At 49.7% G+C, this 7,591-nt stretch overlaps 1 non-coding gene across 1 annotated transcript; it reads left to right on the top strand.

The window, feature by feature from the left end:
- Positions 1–485: 485 nt before the first annotated feature.
- On the top strand, positions 486–589 carry LOC116661028. Its single transcript, XR_004316795.1, has one exon. It is a non-coding gene; the product is annotated as a U6 spliceosomal RNA (small nuclear RNA).
- The last annotated feature ends 7,002 nt before the right edge of the window (positions 590–7,591 follow it).

Genomic DNA, 7,591 nt, shown 5'->3' with positions numbered 1-7,591 from the left:
ATTCGTGCAAGGAGACCCACAGCACCTCCCCTTGGAAAACACTCATAGAGCTGTTGGTTTCTTACCAGACCTCCTCAAACAAGAGAACTCTGTTTCTTTTTTCGAAAAGTCTATATTCCGAAAGTTCACCACTTCAGACGAAATCCTCCCAGCCGCACAGAACCTTAGAACTGGAAAGAAGGTTAGGAAATATTTAGGACAACCGTCCCATTTCCCAGATGGGAAGCCCACTCCCTCTCCTGAGGTCACACACTGGTAGTAAACGATGGCCCGGGGCTCCAACTCCTGGGTCACAGCACTCTCTGCGGTTCTAAACTGGTTCCATACCCGGGGGCAAGCTGCACAGAGAAGTGGGGGGCCCTGGAGTAAGAGGGAAGCCGTGTCACTGAGCAACCTCTACCCTCCTTCCATCCCAGGGGCTCCCTTTTCACCATCTGGACACTGAGCTGCAGCTTCAGTAGCCTCTGCAGAAGGGCTCACGTGCCGTGCTCGCTTCGGCAGCACAGATACTAAAATTGGAATGATACAGGGATTAGCATGGCCCCTGCGCCAGGATGACACACACATTCGTAAAGCAGTCCATATTTTTTTTTTTTTTTTGGAAAAAAAAAGGGTTCATGTGCGGAAAAAAATTTTTTTGAAAGCCGCTCAATGACATCATAAGATTGACATATTTTCTTCCCTGGAAAATTTGTTCCCATGGAGAAAACTTAACCATTTCTTTAAATGACACGTCTCCCCCTGTCTGATAGATTTTACATGGTCGGAAAAACAGATGCGTGGGCCCTTTAAAAGCCAGCAGTTACAATGAAAGGCTCATTCACTTGAAGGAATGAGCTGGGTGAGTCAGGGGCTGGTAACAACCGACCCAGATGTGTAATCTCATGCCCATCACTTAGAAAAATGTCACTTAGCAAAACGCTGCCATTTAGGGCCTCTTGATAGAGCCTGAGAGTGAGGGCTTGGGAGGGCCCTGAGGGGGGACAGTCCCCAGGAAGCAGGATGGAGGGGGACAGATGGCAGTGAGACGATCTAGAACCCAGGCCCAGGGTGTGGGACGTGGGCAAGAGGAGCTACTGGCGAGTTATGCCTCTCCCTCCCCACCCTCTTCCCACCCCCTCCCCACCTCCATATGATTTTAAGCTGAAACAGACAAACCTGGCTTTGGAGCTGGGAAAACATCCTGGGTTGACCCCAAGGACGAGAAAGACAACAAGAAACGGCAAAGCAAAGTGTGCAGCCTTTGTCCGTGCCGAGTCTGGGCTCTCCCTTGAGTGGGTCAAGGCTTAAAGGATGGGCGAGGAGGCAGACTGGATCCTCCACAGGCCTGGGTTTGAATCCCAGCTCAGCCACTCACCAGCTGTGCGACCTCAGGAGAGTTGCCACACCTCACTGAGCATCCTTTCCTCGTCGATTAAATGTAACAGTACCTGCCTTACGAGGCCAGCGAAGGATTAAAAAGAGAGGGGGGCCATGCTCCTTACAGGGCTTCCGTGCCAAGGAAGGAGCTGCAGCTGCTGCTTATTAAGTACCTACTAAGTGCCCATCCGTGGGTGCCACAGCCTGAGCTCCTCACCCTTGGGCTATGTGGCCGGTGTCTACTGGGGATTCTCCCCAAAGCTGGAACAGTTTAGAGTAGAGCTGTCACCATGGTCATTTGAAGCCAAAATAGCTTTGGGTCAGAGGACATCCTGAGACACTCAGAGTTCATCAGTCTTTGCCATGAGTGAGTGTGTTTGGCCAGCCCTCCCCACATAATAGGGGCTCAAGAAATATTTGTCGAATGAGTGACTCAGTGATGGAAGAAATTAATGAAGGACTGAATGTTGATGAATGTCTCCTTCTGGATGGAAGGAGAGAAAAAAAAAAAAAACTCAGAAGTTCATGAACATAATGTTGAATGAAATAAGCCAGATACAAGAGAATGTTCCATGTGATGACATTTGTATAAATTTCTAGAACAGGTAAGATAAATCTATGGTGACAAGAGTCAGAATAACAGTTTCCTGGGGGCTGAAGGAAACAAACAAAGCTGTTCCCTGTCTACATGTACCTAATATCTGTTCCACTCTCCCTTCCAGCTAGTGTAGCTACTTGATAAAGTTCTGATCAATGAGACATAAGTGGACCTGTCGGGTGACAGTTGGTGAAATCTTTAAGGACTGGTTCATGCTCTTTGCCTCCTTGTCCCCTCATCCCCCATGCTGTTTTCTCAAAACAGATGTGATGGCTGGATTTCTGGCTGCCCTGTTTGATCATGAGGACTATGGCCACACACTAAGGTTAGAAGAGCTGGGAACTGGATGCCTAACTACTTCATGGAGCTGCCACACTAGCCCTGGACTGCTCACCTGCTCACCTTTAGACGTGAGAGAAAGAAATGACTCTTGGGGAAGCCACTGTCATTTTGGGGTTTACTATCACATGAAGATTAACCTATTCTCCCTGCCCAATGGCCCTCTGAGGTTGGTACTGTTACTGTTGTACAGATGACGACACTGAGTTACAGATTAAATCCTTGCCCAAGGTCACATGAACCCAGGCTGTGTCTGAACCCAGCCTGTGACAGTTGTCGAAGGCATTCCTTCCCTGGAGGCTAATGCACACACATCACAGTCCTCTCATGCCCAGTTCCTAGGGTCCCAGACAGAACAGGCCATGATCACAGGATTAAGAGAGTCCTAATCATAGGACTGACTTTGGGCCCCACTCACATGATGTCACTGACACTCCCCTTCTTCCCCAGACTTTGGGAGATGGAATCACATCCCCATTTTACAGCTGAGAAAACAGAGGCTGCGGGTGCTGAGCTCACTCTTTCAGCATCACAGAGCTAGGGAATGGCAGAGCTAGGATTTGAACCAAGGGCACTTGCCAGCAAAGGACACATTCTTAACCCCTCAGCCACACTGCTGTCTCAGAAGCCACGTAGCCCAGTTTCCCAAGAGATTTTTGAGAGTCCCTTTACGGCCCCTGCCACATGGCTGGCCAGCCTCCATTTGCATACCCCCAATGACAGAGGGCTCTTTACCTACAGCCCTGCAAAGCAGAATCTTGGGAGGAAGGGTTCCAGTCTTTATACTGGCCCCTGCCTTCTCCTGCCTGGCCTCAGCCATCCTTGACTGCCCCTGGGGACTTTTCCCTAGAAGTGGCCTTTTTCCTCAAGCTCTCAAGCTCAACAGGTGGGGTGGGGGACAGGTGATAGCTTTACAGTGGATTCTCTCTCTCCCCTCATTGCCTGCTCCTCTGAAGAGAATGCAAGACTGTCATGGAGGAGGATTTGGCAACAGCTCAGCAAATATAAAATGTACCTGCTCTGTGACTGGCTCGCTTGCTCTCTCCTCACACATGTGCGTGAAGCCACTCAGGGCAGTGAGGATCGTGAGGGTGAAATCCTGGAACAACCTAAGTGTCCATGGAGAGGGGGCTGCTTACAACACCGGAGTTGCCACAGCAGCTCAAAAGGTTAGGATTAAGGTTTCTGCCCAAGAGAAAGGAGAACACAAGCCCTCACAAACATGCAGGTGCGAACATTTACAACAATATTAGTCCTAACAGCCCCAGACTGGAAATACTCCAAGTGTCTACAGGCTGATAAATAGATCAGCAAAATGGAATACAGCTCTACAATGGAGTAGCAGCAAAAAGAGGACGAAACACTCTACAGCACAGATGAGCCTCCAAAGAGTCAGGCTAATAAAAGAAGTCGGTGCAAAAGATAATGTACTCTGTCATTCCATTCATATGAAATGTCCAGAAAAGGCTGACCTGAAAGATGAGCGGTCACCTGTGGCTGCGGGTGAGAGCAGAGACTGACTCACAAATGGGCAGAAAGGCACTTGCTGGGGGGCTGGAAATGTTCTTGAACCGGATTGTGGTGATGGATGTGCAGCTCTCTGAAGTCACTAAAAACCACACTCACAACAGGTGAACTTTATAAGTCACCCCTCATTCATGCTGTTCCTTAAGAGGCTGATATGAAAAAAGGGATAAGACATTAGGTGAAAAAAGAAAGATGCTGAACAAAATATCCAATTCCCGTTTACGTAAAAAAAAATACAATTTAAGAACCCTCCCATATGAACATGAATATGTCTAAAGAAATGCAGAGAATCGCATCTTGAAAGCTCCACCTCACACTTTTTGACAATCGATACTTCTGGAGAGGAGGGTGGGAGTGGGGGGCTGGAGAGGGGGGTTTTACTTTATCATGAAAGTAGATTCCTTGGCTGATTTTTTTTAATACAAAAAAGTCAAGCAGAAAAAAGGAAAGAAAAGGAGAGATGTAGAGGAGCGAGGCTAGAGGCTGCAGTCTGTCCTCCGGCACCTCCTTTTACAGTTATTGGGCCCATGGATTTAGGGAGTTGGCGTTTGTAAGCAGTAAGTTGGACGTGTCTAGACTTAGGAAGGATTTCAGGAATGATCTAGTCCAGTTCCTTTGCTTTTAGGTGGAGAAACTGAGGCCCGGGGAGGGACTGGGGTCCGTCTGACGCCAGAGCTCATTGCGCTTGGGCCCGGGCTGACGTCCAGGCTTGGGTCGAAGCTCCCAGATCTGCCCCTGCACTGCACTCTGCACAAATTGTTTTGTGTCTCCGGGAAGGGAGAGTTTATAAATTTGGCCACATTTTGGAACAACAGAGCCATAAATGGACATGCCCGCGGGAGGCTGGGAGGTACCTGACCTTTGAGGCTGGGAGTGGGGAGAGGAAGGGAGCGCAGGGCGGGCAGACCCAGCCATGGCCCAGATTCTGGCACTCAGGGGAAAATAAAACTGGAGAAGAGAACTTATCCAGAGGAGGCTGCAGATGAAGTGGGGAAACACAGAGGGCCAAACGATCTGGTTCAGAATGCCCCCTTTGCCACTGGCTGGCTAGCTGACGTTGGGCAAATGCCTTTACCTCTCTGAGCCTCACTAGTCACCAAACCCAGTGAATGATGAGAACATGTGAAAAGGTTGTAAAAATGCAAATGACCAGGCCCCAACACTGACAGAGAATCAGACTCTTCCAGGATGGGGCCCCGGCAACTGTATTTTCTAGAAGCATCCTGGCATAGTCTGCATCACTAGAGAACTGGAGTTCAGGGGCCAAGGACATCGGGCTCTTAAAACAAGCTTCTCAAAGTGATTATTTCTATCCAGATGGCTTAGCATAGCATTCAAGTTCTCCAGGGGCATAGGACAGCTTTGTCTCACCTCAGCTATGCACATCCATCTCTTTATTGCTTCAAAAAATAAGGTGGAGTGTCCCTGCTGCTGCCCCAGATAAAAACCAGGTCCCTGCCTTCCCTGGGCATCCAAAGCAGGAATAAATAAATTCTGTTCTTTGTGGTCCTCTTCCTCTTCCAAATACGTTCACTTTCAAATCTCTATTCAGGCACTTCCTTCCAGTTGGACAGTCCTCCCGCACCCCATCTGGCTTCCCTTTTGATGGAAAGTCCACCTCGAATTCCCTCTTCTGTAAAGCTTTCTTGGGTCTCTGCACCCCTAGACTGAATCACTGTTTACTCAGGACTCTCCCCTCCAAATGAACGAACGAATGAATGAGTGGAATTCCTGACGGATGTGCCTCCCAGCCCTGACACAGTTCGTAGCCAATAATGTGTGCTAAAATACAGTGAAATCTGGATTCTCTTAGCCAGCTCTGATCTGAATGCAACAACCACTGAAAAACATTTTTCAGTCAACAAACATTTATTGAGTGCCTACTCTGTGCCTGGCACACGTAAACAAACCAGATCATTCTGAATGGGGTTAAATGTGATGAGTGCTATGAAGAGAACCATGGTGAAGCGCTGCTTCAGAGAGGAAGGGGCCAAGAAGCCCCTTGGAGGAGGTGGCATTAGAGGTGACATCTGAAGAATGAGATAGGGCTGGCCTGCAGAGCCCTAGAAGGGCTGACTTGATCTGGGATTAAGAAGAGCTCTCTGGATTCTAGGTGGTGAGGGGCAATGGGGTGGGGACAGTGGCCAGAGCCAAGTGACGTGAATAACAGCAGTGTGGAGAGGTGGGGCCCAGCCACACGAAGACAGATGCCACAGGAGGCCTGCTGCTTAGGTGGGATGGCTGACCTTCCAAACCTTGTATTCTCTGTAAGTCTTGTTTGTGTTTTAAACACACACACACACACAAAGAAAACCAAACCCCTCAGAGCCTCAGAAGTTGGCTAAAGCCCATAGGATTGTTTGTTAGTTTTTTAAAAAACATATTTTCCCACTGAATCTTCAGTTTTGTTTCCAGCAGCTGGCAGGCACCCAAGAGGACAAGTTAGCTGGGATGAACAGGCTTCCGTCACTCTGTCATTGTCCTCTGGATCACAGCTCGTGGCTGCTAAGAGGGTCATTTCCTGTGGCCTCAGCAGGGCTGGGAGGGTGAGGTGTGGGGGCCAGGCCTTCCCACGGATGCAGCTGGGTCAGCTGCATTTCCTGAGAGGACACTGCTCTGGGGGAGGGGGAGGGGCAGGCGAAAGGCAGCCCCTGAGGTCAAGCAAGCAGCTCTGGCTCAACAGTTCATTATTAAGTCAGTTACTTGAGGTTTAACAAAACAACATGGTGAGGTTCCCGGACTGGCCCATAGCACTGATATTGGAATCATCTGCCAAGATAGGATGAGAGGAACCCAGCTAGAAGGAGGGCCTGGGTTAGTACCTGATTTAAAGACTCACCAAATTCAGGCCAGGTGACCTGGAAACGATCCTCTGAGGTGAGGCTGGGCTGTGACTGGAAGACAGAAAAGCCCCTCCCCCACTGCAGACCAGGCAGGGGGCCTGGACTCTGGGAGAGGGGACTCCAGACATGGGGCTTACTTAACTCCATACACCCAAATTCCAAGTCTCTAGGTTCAGCCCTTCCTGGTTACAATCTGGTTTCTTACACTGATGCTCCGCCCCTAGAGAGAGTGGGGAGGCTGCCAAGTCAGCATCTGGGCCATACCCACCAAATTCGTCCCACAAACCCATGAATCTTGTATCAGGATTACACACCTCCCTCTGATGCCACTCTCCCTTGCTCGATACCTTCAGTCACGCCAGTTTGCTTTGGGTACCTTCTTCCCACCTCAGGGCCTTTGCCCATATTGTTTCCGCCTGCAATACTGAGCAAAGTACTCAAAGCACCTTAATTAACCTTTTCCTTCTAAGAGCCAACTAACAATAGTGAGTCATGTAGTAACTTGAGTGATGTCGTCTTCCTCCACAGACCGCTGAAGTCGGCCCACTGTCTGTCACGTGACCTCCAAGGTCGCGTGGAAAAGAAAAGAGAAAAAAGACAGTGCCTCGAAAGATTCTGGGACCTAAGCCTGGAAGAGACCCGCGTGTGCCTTCCGCTCACTTTTCATTGGCTGGAATCAGTCACATGACCCCTCCTAACTGCAAGGGAGGCTGGGAAATGCGGTCTAGCTGTGTGTGGAAGAGGAAGACGCCAGTATTCGTGCAGAATAGCTGAGTCTGTCCCAGTCCGCAACGTGGTCCCCCAACATGAGAAGGGGGTAACGGGGGCCTAGACAGGCAAAAGCCCCTACTATTGCCCCGTACACACCCTCCACATCCCCAACAGGGAGAGAGAGGCGTGCCTCCTAGACCTGTGTCTGCCTTTT

This window comes from Camelus ferus, chromosome 32 (genome assembly GCF_009834535.1).
Source record: "Camelus ferus isolate YT-003-E chromosome 32, BCGSAC_Cfer_1.0, whole genome shotgun sequence".
Taxonomy (NCBI): Eukaryota; Metazoa; Chordata; class Mammalia; order Artiodactyla; family Camelidae; genus Camelus; species Camelus ferus.
Note: the sequence above shows the minus strand (reverse complement) of the source record. Positions and strands in the feature narration are given on the sequence as shown.